Consider the following 14,627-nt stretch of genomic DNA (forward strand, 5'->3'; position numbering starts at 1 on the left):
TAACATTTTTGGCATTTCCTGATGTATGGTTTATTTTAATAGGTTTATTCTTTTTTAAAATATTACTTTTTTAAAAATATTTACAATACAGTGAAGTACAGTATTGTATTGTATTACTGTACATAGAGTGAAGAAAGTATAAAGGAAACTACTTATAGTATGTGCATGTGCCTTGCAGTCAGACCTGATTTCTGGACCTGTAGTTTTCTTGGCAACATTTCAAAATTCAGAAGCAGTTTGCCATTGTTTTCTTCTTAGGGCTAAGAGTGAGTGATTGGCGCAAGATCACCCAGCTGTTTTATGCCTAAAATTGTCTCCTGGTTTCAATTTCTAGCCTTAATCCCCACACCAGACTGGTTCTCTAAACTGGAGAGATTATAAATAATCTAGGAACCTGGAACTGGATCAGTGGTGGGTTGCTCCTGGTTCATCCCAGTTTGGGCAAACCGGTAGTGGCGGTGGCGGGAGGCTCCACCCACCCGCCCAGATGTCATCAAAAATTATCTGTGCATGCGCAGAAACGTCGCATGCTCACAAAGCAAGCATGCACGCCTGTGCCCTACTGGTAGCGAACCGGTAGTGCCGGGTTTTGAAACCCACTACTGAACTGGATAATAAACATTCATTATGGTTTTGTTAGTAATAAGATTAACTAATGGGGTAAAAGTTGTATTATAATATTTATGCCCTTTTGAATAGTCAGTTTTCTTTTAGAGCAGCTGTCTAAGTATTTGCCACTTTATGGAAATATTCAATCCCTTTCTTGTTTTCTAAGACCCTGCTACTATCAGTCTGATTACACCCAACAATCATACAAAAAAAAAAAAAAAAAAAATCCGCACCAGCTCTTATATAATGTAAGGTGCCTTTAGGTTATTAACAAAACTTAATAAGCTATGTTGTAATTGATAGGACTGAAGTGAAGTGCAAAGTTTGATGCACTTCACACCAAATATAAGCAAATCTTCATATAAATACTTCTAATTGTTATCTTGATTTAGGAATATTCCTCTTGTGTAAACATTTTAAATACTAAAGCCCTTTCCTTCCAATAGCCCTTGCTATTGTGGTAGAGAAATTTAGTAGGAAGTAAGAGACTAATGAGGAAATTTTTGTTTCTTGTTATAAAACATTGATTGTTATATTATTTACTGATACCTATAAACTGCATTAGTATGTACTATCAATTATTCTTCCATACTACTATTTTTGATACTAATAAAATAGTACTTTAGATCAGTGGTGAAATCTAAAATTTGTTACTACCGGTTCTGTGGGTGTGGCTTGGTGGTAGTGGGGGTAAAGTGACTGGGTGGGTGTGGCCTTTTTTTTTTTTTACTTTTAAAACCATTTTTTCTACAACCTCTTCGGTGAAGAGGTTGTAAAAAAATGCTTTCAAAAGGCTCTGACGATCCCAGCTGAGTTGCCTGATCGGCATAGACTTTTTTTCTTTTAAATGCCTCTGACAATCAGGCAGCTCAGGTTGGATCGTCAGAGGCATTTAAAAGAAAAAAAGGGGTTTTTTCTTTTAAAAGCCTTTGACAATCCCAGCTGAGCCGCGCGATCATCAGAGGCTTTTTTTTTTTTGCTTTTAAAAGCATTTTAAGAGGTTGTAGAAAAAATGCTTTTAAAAGTTAAAAAAAAAAAAGGCCCCTGTTATTTATCTTCATATTTCATTACTTTCAGCATGGAGAAATGCAGTATATTGATTATGGTCAAACAACTTTTTGTCTATTGTGGTATTTGCTGCTATGTCATCACATCATAGTAATTACACAGCAGTATTTCCCAGGAGAGTTTCTCACCTGCTTGTTATATAAAATCAATAATGTCTCAACAAGAATTGGAAAGACATTTTAGTGTCTGCTGAAGAACATGACTCCTCCAGTGTATCTGACCATTTTAAGGATTGTTCTGAAAAGCAAAAGCAAACCCTTTGTAATGAAAATGTCACATTATTTTCTAACATATTTTTTTATTGAGAAAATAAGAGTCTCCATTGATGGGGCTAATTCAGAATAACCTTTCTAAATGTGGTGCCTCCCAGATAAGTTATAACTACAAATAACACAAGAGCCACCTGACATGTGTTTTTTTTCTCATTCATAAAAAAAGTTATCTCAATTTTCCCCATTTTTTCCCAATGTGCATGCTTTTGGTGGGGATAATAAATGAATCTCGAATATTCTCTGCACTGGCACCCAATCTGGAAATTTTCTTAACAGTAAAATATTCCAGGATATTTGCTTAAGAGCTTAATTATTTATATATATAAACTTGTCCTGCAGATCTTGTAGAATTAAATTAGAATTTATTTAAAATGTGTTGAACAAATACACAAACACATGTACACAAACACACTTTAAATAAATTATAATTTAATTCTACAAGCTCTGCAGGACAAGTTTTAAGGATTGAAGATAAAAGTAAAAATAAATACATAGTAGCAGGATGCAGAGCGGACAACAACAACAACAACAATAACAATGTTTATTATTTAAACATAATGTTAAATTCAATTTTACTCTATTCTAAAAATGGTTTTCTGTTCTTCAAGAAAATCTTGTGAGTATGCGTAAATCAATTTTAGGTTGTCTTTTTTGATCTAGTGTTGCTATATGGAAAAAAAGTCTTCTTGGATTCTAATTAAGGCTCTGAAGCTTTATTCTTTATATTAAGGTTCTCAAATCTTTGAAATGTGTTACGTATTTCAAGACTTATGATACAAGGGATTCTATTGTCTTAAACATTCTGAAATTATGAATTTTTCTATTGTTAATCAATGAAAAAAATGAGCCTCCATTACCAACCAGTATGTCATAATAGTCATAGCTTCCTCTTACAATCTTGGAACAAAATAAAATATGTAGCAAATCACTAATTCATTTCCTGCACATTGACACATCAAAGATAAATTATTCTCCTGATGCTTATTGCATCTGAATTATCCAACTCCCAGGCTGACAAGAATGATTTCTCCCAGACACCATTTTCCTCATCATTTTTGATCAGATGTAAGACTCTACTAAAGCTTCCTTAGTGAATATACAAATATGATTAGTAACAATGCCATTTGAATGTCAGGCACACAATGGATCATTTTGTGAAAATGTAATTTTAGAAAATCATGAAAGACATTTCAACTTTAGGACCTTTTATTGTAAACTAGTTAAACTGACAAACAGTATTAAAAGCCTAATTCCTTGATTTGAAGATCTATTATTTATGTCTTTATGGTTTGTAAAGACCATTAAAAACTGTGGCTGATGTAGCATTTGTTTGTTTGTTTGCTTGCTTAGGTTTAGGAATAACTTTATATGAACTATTGGAAGTAAAGTTCCAATCCGGGAAAAAGGCGCAGGAGCCCATGAATTTGGAGGCAGGCTGCAGGAACAGAGGTATCCATTTATTTAGGATTCAGAAGCAAAGTGATTCAGCATTGGTTCTGGGACAGCTGACAGCCTGGCAAGGGGAGTAGAGTGATTTTTATACCCTTTTTGATCTTTGAGATTGAGATGCCTAGTGGGGTTATTTGATTTGATTACATTCTGTATTCTAATTGTCCCTATTTGGTTTCCTGCGTGGTGGTCAGGTTCAAGGCTAGCCTTGTGGAAAGGTGGGGAATGTAAATTCTATGTAGCTTTGTGTTTACTGATTTAATCTTTAATCCTGACAATTCAGCCTGTCTCAGCCTCCTAATTGGGGTTACTTGAGGCCATTCTGACTGGGAGGCAGGGATTGCTTTAGCTTCTATGGATGGCCTTCTCTGGGAGCATAGAAATAAAGAAGGGGAGTGTCTTATGATTCTTCCTACAGAACTAAAATTTATAATTCCGTTATTGATCTGTTTGATTTTAAGGTGTACATTTTTCACAGTTACATAAAATCAAGCTTGCAGAATAGAGATTATTCCTATTCTGCAAGTTGGAGAACTTGCAGAATGTCTCTATTTGGAGCTTTGGTGTATACTGCACTTGCTGTATTTTCTTGTATCTTTTCCTTTGTAGAGATCTCAGAATCCATTTAAAACTTATGCAATATTTATACCTCTGCCTAAAGTGGGACAGATTTTTAAAACTAATCTAACCCAGTGTCAAGCAGAGCAAGGACTTTCAGATCAGGAAGCAATAATATTTCAATTCATCCATAATAATTTTGAAATATCAACATAAATAACATCTCATCATGATAATAATAAAGACTTGAACTGAACCCAACAGAAAAGCAGAGCTGGAAGGAAGGTCTTTGAGGTTTTCTAGTTCAAGAAGACCTTATGCCATTCCAGATAAATGACTGTCCAGTTTCTTCTTAAAAGCCTCCAGTGATGGGGGACACAGAACTTCTGAAGGGCAAGCTATTCTACTGGTTAATTGTTCTCACTGTTTGGAAATTTCTTCTTAATTCTAGATTGCTTTTCTCCTTGATTAGTTTCTATTCATTGTTTCTGCTCTTGCTTTCTGATGCTTTGGAAAATAGGTTGACCCCCCTCTTTTTTGTGGCAATCCCTCAAATATTGGATCACTGATATCATGTCACCCCAGTCCTTCTTTTCATTCAATAGATATATCCAATTCCTGCAACCGTTCTTCGTATTTTAGCCTCCAGCTAATCATCCTTGTTGCTCTTTTCTGCACTTTTTTCAGTGTGTATATCTTTTTTATAACATGGTGATCAAAACTGGATGCAGTAAGTATGGTCCCACTAAGTCTTTATAAAGTGGTGCTAATACTTCAGGTAACCTTGATTCTATCCCTCTGTAAATGCATTAGCTCTCTTTTTTTTTTGCCCCCCCCCTCAAATGTTTTGATAGTCAATCATCCACCATGGTTGGTTGATTATGATAAAACTCTGGATTGTGACTTTCTCAAGGGCTGATAAATAATGGTACAGCTGGGTTTGTTTGGATGATAAACCTGCTCAGATGGTGATATTGATAAATGAAAGAGAGGGAAAAGAGAATAATATATCAGTTGCAAGATGAAACAGGACAAACATATAATATGAACCACGACAAAAAACGTATAGTTAAGGAATTCTACCAAAACCTCTACACACAAGATGAGATTCAAGACCAAGATATTAAGAAATATCTACAAAAGGCAAATATCCCAAAATTGGAGGAAACCCACAGAGATATATTAAATAAACCGATAACAATGATAGAGTTGATGGAAGCCCGAAAGAAACAGAAGAACAACAAGGTCCCAGGCCCAGACGGAATTCCAACAGAATTTTATAAAACTGCCAGTCTGCAATAGATGAATTACTACTACAGGTCCTCAATGAGGCATTACTGGAAGCAGAAATACCTAAATCCTGGGCTGAAACAATCATCTCACTTATCCCCAAGGAAGATACAGACCCGACTAAGGTCCAAAATTATAGACCTATCTCACTGTTAAATGTTGATTATAAACTATTCACGACAATTATAGCACAGAGACTGAAAACAATTATATATAATTATATATATCCCGATCAAAATGGCTTCGTCCCAAGGAGACAGATAAAAAATAACATGAGGACAATAATAAACGTTTTAGAATATTACGAGCAAAAACTTAACAAACAGGTAGCCTTAATTTTTCTCGATGCGCAAAAGGCATTCGACAATTTGAATTGGAAATTTCTCATAGCACAATTAGAGACTATGGATTTTGGCGACAAATTTTTAAAAATGATTAAGAAAGTATATTCTTCTCAGACAGTGAGAATCACAATTAATGGGGACATGACTGAAAAAATAAACATACAAAAAGGGGTAAGACAAGGATGTCCGCTATCGCCCCTATTGTTTATAATCTCACTGGAAGTCCTTCTAAATGAAGTAAGAAAGGAAGAAGAAATAAAAGGACTGAGGATTCGGAAAGAGGACTTTAAATTACAGGCCTTCTCAGATGATGTGGTTTTCATAGTGGAACAACCAGAAGAAGTAGGAATTAAATTATTAGAGAAGATAGAAGAGTATGGCAAAGTGGCGGGACTCAAAATTAACAGGCAAAAAACCAAAGTTCTGACTAAAAATATGACAACGACACAGGAGGAAAAATTAGAAGAGAAACTAGGAATACAAATTGTAAAGAAAGTTAAATATCTGGGAATCTGGCTCACCACAAAAGCAACAACTATTAGAGAAGACAATTATGTTAAATTGATGAAACAAATTAAAAAAGATTTGGAAAGATGGAATAAGGTACAACTGTCATTTCTAGGTAGAATAGCATCAGTTAAAATGAATATACTACCAAGACTCCTCTACCTCTTTCAAGTAATACCAATTGGCCCAGGAAAAGATTTTTTTAAAGATCTTAATAAGACGATAAGGAAATACATTTGGCAAGGAAAGAAGGCCAGAATTAAAATAAAATGCTTACAGGACACAAAGGAGAAGGGAGGCCTTGGTTTACCAGACTGGGAGCTATACTACAAGGCGTCGTCGCTAAATTGGACCAGAGAACGGATTGACCTATCAAACAGGAGAACTCTATATTTAGAGGGATTTGACTTGAGTCGAGGTTGGCATGCCTTTCTGTGGGAAGGCACAGACAAGCAACATGGGTACTTTCAGAGACACTTAATCAGAGGTTCACTATATAAAACGTGGCAAGGTATCAGAAGACAACACTATAGTAAAATCCCGTGATGGTGGTCGCCCATGGAAGCACTAATCTACCCAAATACTATAGAAATAGGAAAGATGAGGAAATACCAAGAGCTGCTGAATAGTGAAGGAGACCTATATACGAGACAAGAATTGGAAAGACGGGGTATAATTATCGATTGGTGGCCATATCTCCAAATAGAATCAAGATTTATGGCAGACTGGACACAATATGGATTCCAAAGCCAACCAAACGAATTGGATAAAATATTAAAAGGCAAGGATGAGAAAATGATATCAAAAATTTATGGATATTTAATAAAGTATAAATTAGAGGAGGAAACGGTGAAAGAAAACATGATAAGTTGGGCAAGAAATATAGGTCACAATATAGAATTGGACAGATGGGATAAGCTATGGGCAGAAAATCTCAAGATGACAATGTCAATCCCATACAAAGAAAATCTATACAAGATATTTTATAGATGGCATCTCCCACCGGCACGTTTGGCTAAAATGTTTCCAAGTACATCACCAATGTGTTGGAAATGCAAGACACAAAAGGGGACATACTACCATCTCTGGTGGTCGTGCAGGAAGGCACAACACTACTGGCAGGAGATTAAGAGAATAATTGAAGAAATAACAAGGCAAAAAGTAGAAATGAAACCAGAATTTTTCTTATTTGGAATGACTGCACCACAATACACTAAAGAGATAAAATATCTTACCATCCACATTTTGACAGTGGCACGTATAGTGTATGCTCAAAATTGGAAATCCGAACTATTACCAACAGAAGAAAAAATAATTGCAAAAATAACTGAATGTGCGGAGATGGACAAGCTCACTAAGGAGCTTCAAGAAAAAGAGGATACCGATTATTATTTAGTTTGGCAAAGATGGTAGAGGGAAGGATAGGGCCAACAACATAGGACATCAGGAGAACTCAAATTAAGAAACATAGAACTAGTCACATGAGAAGAGTTGTATGATGGTATAAACAAATGGTTAACATGACGGTAGAAAGATACAGCTCAAAATTTATAAAGTATATCAAAGTGAAAGCAAACTAATCTGAAAACTGTAAGATAAAGGAAAAATAAGGGAAATAGAAATTAACCACTGATGTGAGAGTTTCTTAAGAGCTAGTCGATAGACTTCTTGTTTCTTTCTTGTTTTAGTACTGTGTTAATGTATATGTGTTTGTATGTATTTGTGTTTTACGTTTGTTCATGTTAATAAAAAAAATTTTAAAAAATGAAATGCAACATGATCTATTCCTAAATAAAGTAATATTGAAAAGCAAAAAAAAAAAAAAGATAAATGAAGCCTTGTTTCACAGGCAATTTTCTTGGCTAGGATAAGTGAAAAGAACTATTGTTCCAATGATAGCTTACTCAGATACTGATGATGGTAAAAGGTTTCATTCAAAGGATTCTTCAGATGATGATAAAGCATTTTGTTTCTAGTACTAGGATACAAAGGAATAGACAACATGTGCTATATATCCTTTCAAACTTTGGCTTATTTTTCTAGTGAAGTGCCTCTTTCTTAATCACACATGATCTTGACAAACCTGATTTCTTCCAGCTAATATAGATTCAAATATGCCACTTATTCATTAAAAGGAATAGAAGAGCTGATCCAGACCAGCTATTTCTAAATGATACCCTGTTAATCCTAAAAATAGGAATGGGATGTACTAAATGGTGTTCTCAGTGGAGTCATTCATCTATAAGCTCCAATGAAAGTGCAAGACATTTTCATATTATGGTGTTTGGCATTCCAGCCATTTACCAGCTAGAATGCCAAATTACACAATCATACTTTCATTTTAACTAATCAGTAACCAATAAAAGTAAATAAAAAAGGATTTCTGATGGTTTTAACTTAAACACAACTAAGAAAAGACCCAGGCCTTTGAAAAAGGGCAGGAACATTGTTTATTAATGCAGAAACTTTATCTATTTGAGTTCTTACAGTTCAGAGGAAATATGCCACTTTAAATTACATTTGCTGTGCCCTTGCGCTATTTACACATTTCTATTTTATGTCGTTCAAGAACATATGAAAATGTTAATGACACTTGATTGATCTCAATTAACTTATTTCATTTCTTTCTGAAGTTTCTTAAAACCCTACAACATGAAACTGGTCACAGATGATTATGAATGCATTTGCTGTCATCTGAACTGTTAGAACAAATGGTGAAATAAATAAAATGATGACAGGAATTTATTTTAATATGAGAATAAAAGCAAATTATTTTCCAATAATGAACACTAAAATGGCAGGATGCTACTATGACAACAGAAGTTGCATTAGCTTATTGACAATCCTTCCATTAAAATTGGTTATGACAATGTTGCATCAACAAGGCAGCACAAATATCCACATGTAGCATGGCTGTAGAGAGAAGAGATAGCAAGAGAATGTCTTTGAAGTTCCAGGTTGTCACAATCTATGGAGAAACACATTCTAATAAGATTTCATTTCTTATTCTATAGCAGCTCTTAAAATAAATCAGAACTCCAGCATGTGCCTACTCAGGAAGATTGAACTTTCCCTCTTCCCTTTATTAAAAAAAAGATTTATTTATCTATCTTATACACAGGTATATTATTTCCTTTACTGAAACTATATTAGAAAAAAAAAACAGAACATACTCTTGATTACACATTATGTCCAATATATCATTAATAGATTTGCTATTGAAGATTGTTTCTTAGCTATTGTTTTAAAATCTGAAATATAGATATCACTATAAGATTACCAACCTGTCTTCTGCATCTCTCTATAAATTGAACTGCGTTTGGTTTTGAAGCAAAGTGGAGGCTAATTAGATGAACCTGTGAAATGTGGACTGATTGATTTCACATGGGGCATATAGTTATGTGAAGTAGAATGGAAAAAAGAGAATAAAGATTAATAAGTAAAGAACTGGAAAGGGATTTGAACAGGATCTAGTGGTAGAGTGCATGACGTGAGGCAGGACAGTTTAGGAAGGGAGTTAAGGGAGGAATTAAACTTTCTTGTAACAGAAATATTGGAAGGAATGTTTCATTGATAATTACATCATTTTAATTATTAGTACTTCTTGAATGTATGAAATTGCCAAGAAATATCTTTAAATATCTCTCCATATGCATGTCATTATTTTGTTTACAGGCACAAGAAGCTTAGCTGCTTTCTTTGTTGAAGAAAGCTTTGGTTATTGATATAATGAAATTAAGCAACAGGTTTCTAAGATCATGTTCCTTGACTACTTTGTTAAGTACCTCCTTCTCATCTTCTTTACCTTTTATGCATTCTTCGTTTAAACTTAGGGTAAAGCACACCAACATCAATATCCTCAGATACATTCATTTCAATGTAGGCAGCAGGTTAATTCTGATGACATCCTGTAATAACTAGGAAATCCCAGAACAAGCAAAGAAGTTTATGAAGTCCTGGAATATTCAAATGCCAAAGTGTGTCAAGGTCTACAGATCTTACAAGTTGTGAATTGATATTTTATTAAGAAACTTTAACCCTTGCTAAATAATAACCAAAGGTATTGAAGTTGGAGAAAATTGTTATGAGAGATTAACATCAGGAAAATATACTTGTAATATTCATATTTAACAAATATTATTTTATTTTTTTCTTAAAGTCCTTCTGAAACAAGATTTCATGTGTATCTTCATATGAAGATCATGTCTCTAGATAACCTTTCACAACATTCTTCTGTATATATATAAATGATTTGAATGATAAATTAAAGCTCAGAGAAAGTTTCTATATAGTATCAGAACAACTATTCCTCAGTTTTATTTTCTGGAATTGGCTAAGTAATAGATACATAGTAATGTAACCCTTTCAAGTCCAATTCAGATAGTTTGCCAAATAGAAGATCATGTTTGATGGGCTATATTTTCTGAGCTATTCAAAAGACATAGAGATTAGATTTACTCTGTTCCTCTCATCAAGTCAATTCATAATGATCAAGACAATTTCTGATCTCAAAGCTGACCTAATAGGGAAAAATATATAATTTTATAATCATATGTAGATAATCAATTGTATTCAAATTTTCTTTAACTAGTTGGTACTTTGATTAGGAAGATTTTCCTCCCTTCTATTCAGTCATGTCTAATTCAGCAAGATTTTTCAGATGTGGTTTGCCATTGCCTCCATCCTAGGGTTGAGAGAAAGTGACTAGCCCAAGGTCACCAAATTGCTTTTTGCCTAAGGAGGCACTAGAATTCACAGTGTTCCTATTTCTAGCTTGATGCTTTAATAGCTAAACTGGCTTTCAGGAAGAATATATTACAATAACAATCTATGATGTTAATATTGGATTTAGGTTTCTTCAGGAATAGCATAACTGCCACTCTTCCTTTAAAGAGGCTAATGTAATTTGTTTCTTCAATCAGAAATTTACAATTTCTTGAACAAGCTCAATGTATTTTCCTTATTAGATGAAACAAACTCTGAAAGGCAATAATGAGGCATGCAGATGATAATCTGTTTGGACTTTCTTGTCTATCCACATCTTCAGCTTCATCAATTGACTATTGCTAGTAATGAAAGTGATATTAATGTAGAGCCCAAGTTAAAAAAAATAAGAATTTAACTGTTCTGGATTAGTTACCATATCTTTTTGAAGTTCCACATCTTTGGCCCAAACTGCCACTAGTTGTGAATGATTTGGGAAATTTCTGACAGAGAAGATAAAGTAATGGTAATGAATAAAAAATTAAGACCACGTAAAGTTCTTTTTTTTAAAAAAAAATACTTTATTGAATTTTCCAGAATTAAAAAGATAATATACAATCTCTATCTTGATCCGAGGTACAGTGTTTACACAATTGGTGAGTCAAACGTTGGATGGATTCCATCCATAACTATACGATATATTATACAATTCTATACAATTCTATACAATTAAGTCCAATTCTAGTGCCTAACAAGTCATAACCTATTATCTTACTTTTATCTTGTTCTTCAACCAGTTATACCAATTTCCCCATACTTCATAATATTTAGAATTCTCCTCATTTATTAACTTGCTCATCAATTTTGCCATTTCTGCGCACTCTAGAATTTTATTTATTAATATTTCCTCTGAGGGCGTAGATTTATTTTTCCAGAGTTTCTCAAAAGCTAGTCTAGCCGCAGTTGTGATTTGAATTACAAGTTGGGTTTTGTTATTGTTGAGACCATCTTCAGTCATACCTAAGAGAAAGGATTCCGGGGCCAGGACTATCTCCTGTCCCGTTATTTCAGAGAGCCAGAGTCGAATCTTTAACCAGAACTTTTTGGTCTCAGGACAAGTCCACCAAAGATGATAGAAGGTGCCGACCGTATTTCCACATTTCCAACATGTAGCAGAGAGGTTTAGGAATATTTTCGCCAGCCTGTCCGGGGCTAGGTACCACCTATGCAACATTTTGTAGTGATTTTCTCTGAATGTTGCCGATTTCGTTATTTTATAATTCCTGTTCCAAGCTATCTCCCAATCATTGAAATTAAGGCTGTATCCTAAGGCTTAAATTGTCCCTGATTGGTAAAATTGCGGCAATCAAAATGAACATCTTACCTAAAATTCTATTTCTATTCCAAAATATACCGATATCACTAGATAAAAAAATTTTTCTGGACTTGAATAAACATATCAGGAACTTTTTGTGGGAGGGCAAGAAATCGAGGATCTCTCTTAAGATACTTCAAGGGAAAAGAAATTTGGGAGGGTTCAGGCTCCCTGACTGGGAATTATATCAAAAGGCGGCAAAAATAATTTGGATAAAGGAGTGGATCAAGCTACAAGATGGGAGAATTCTGACACTAGAAGGACATGATCTCCTTGAAGGATGGCATGCTTACCTCTGGGATACAAAGGATAGGAGGAAAACTTATTTTCATAAACATAAAATTAGGGAGACACTGATTCGTACGTGGGTGGAAATCAGACAGAGGATTTATACCAAGGTTCCTAGCTGGTTGTTGATTATGGAAGCTTTAGTGGCCCCAAATAGGAGAGGAAATTATAAATTGGGCACATATAAGGACATCTTGGATGAAGAAGGAAAGCTCAAACCTTTGGAAGTATTGAGGGACCAGGGGTTCAACCTGGATTGGTGGAACTATCTCCAGATAAATTCTAGATTTCAAAAAGATAGAGATAAATGTGGTATTGAAACAAAATATGGATATTTTGATAAAATTATTTGGGGAACGGATAAGAAAATGCTATCGAAAACCTACAATTTTCTATTAGATGAGGATAGAGCAGAGACCATAGCAAAAAATCAGTTAAGCATTTGGGTAAAGTTCTATAAAGTATAGAACTACATAAAATATTTGAAATAGGTGCTTTATAAAGCATGTTTGCATGAAAAAAGCTTCTTCCTGGAGCATTAAATCATTCAATTCATTTGGAAGGCTCAGGTTAATTACTAAAGGCTCCAATTGTGTATGTATAGAAAATAGTTCTACAGAATCACGGGGACTTCTAGCAAAATCAATTGAAGACAGCCTTTTTAAAAGCACTGTTTCTTAAATATTGCAACTTTTAAATGTACAGACACAGTTGAAGTCTTCCAAAAGACATTGCTTCTTTGAGGAGGATTGCTGTATTTTCTCTAACTTAGTTTGTGACGCATCTTACTATAGTTCCTAAAACAATGCATCTTGGATAAAATTACTATTAAATCAATGTAATTCATGGACTGAAAAATATTTGGCCTGGTATATCATAAAATTTCTGTGACAGAGTAGACAATTCTTTTTCTAATCCTCATGATTTCCATTTATTCAAGGATATTGTGGAAGTGATTCTTGAGTCTGGAAGAGGTGGAGAAGAAAGTAAAATACCCAGAGAAACTCCATCTTGATTATACCAGGTATAAATTGAGAGGAAGACTTATTTTATAATTTACTTATTTTAGCTTTTAGAATTCGGTTACATTTCCCTATTAGCAATAAGGACTATTCCAGATATCCAAGTTGTTCTTCCTTTCGGAATTTGGCAGCTTTGCAAACCTTGACATAAACCTACAGTGCCAATGTGATATCATTGGCACATCCCAATGACCAGAGTAAAATGCATAAAACTAGATTTGTGTAGTATCACATTACATACTAAAAATGTCTTGGTCTGAGAAGTCATACTGAAATTGGTTATAATTAGCAATTATAGAGATGTCATAAATTTACATTTTGATTAATAGCAAATTACTAATATGGCATTTCAGTGCATTCCACTTAATATTCCTATTTTCCAAAGGCACTCATATTAAACTACAGATAACAGCTCAACAATGGCAACTGTTTGCATTATCAGAGTTTCACACACTACAAGCACACATGCTTACCATATTTTTGTGGTATCAGTGACAAATGATTTGTTACAAAATAATGGATTAATAACCACAGCATTTCAATTCAAGCACAGTATTGGTCTTTTGAATTACAGTAATGGATAATAACTAGTGAAGAAGCAGGGAAACCTCCATTTAACAAACTTATTTTAATGTACTTTAATTTACATTTGAATTTTCCATCTGAAACAATGGTTTTTGAGGTCAGTCTAGATGATTGACATATTTATGTCATTTATGTCACTGTACTTTATTTACATAATTATATATAACATTCCATTAATTTATGACAGTTTACATCATTTGCATAATTACAAAATTACACAAATGACTTAAATTACATCATTTATATAAGTCTGGATTTAACAGACAGAAGTTTAATGGATATTCTTTCCTCACATGATCCATTAAATCAAAGTCTTACTGTAATGCTTTAAAATGCTGATAATTGAATCAATTAAATATAGTCACAGCTATGTTTCATCACAGACATTTGATTTTTCTTCAAATGCCAAAACAAATATAAATTTAGTTGTCTCAGTTGCATATCACATGGTAAATTTATTGTGAGTTCAGTTATACCCTGTTTTAAAAAAATAACAGGAGGGGTAGAAAATGAGACTGGCTAAGAATATCTGGATAGACACTATCAATCAAGATAC

The 14,627-nt window shown here is 33.9% G+C and overlaps 1 long non-coding RNA gene across 3 annotated transcripts in view; it reads left to right on the forward strand.

The window, feature by feature from the left end:
- The window catches only part of LOC117655383 (uncharacterized), a 148,831-nt gene that overhangs the window by 3,823 nt on the left and 130,381 nt on the right, over positions 1 to 14,627 (forward strand). For all 3 annotated transcript variants that reach the window (XR_015728976.1, XR_004588649.2, XR_009623290.1), the window contains exon 2: positions 13,405 to 13,488. This is a non-coding gene — a long non-coding RNA (uncharacterized LOC117655383). The remainder of the gene's footprint in view (positions 1 to 13,404; positions 13,489 to 14,627) is intronic.

The sequence above is a fragment of the Pantherophis guttatus genome, chromosome 7 (genome assembly GCF_059756535.1).
Source record: "Pantherophis guttatus breed Tessera chromosome 7, ASM5975653v1, whole genome shotgun sequence".
In the NCBI taxonomy this organism is placed as follows: Eukaryota; Metazoa; Chordata; class Lepidosauria; order Squamata; family Colubridae; genus Pantherophis; species Pantherophis guttatus.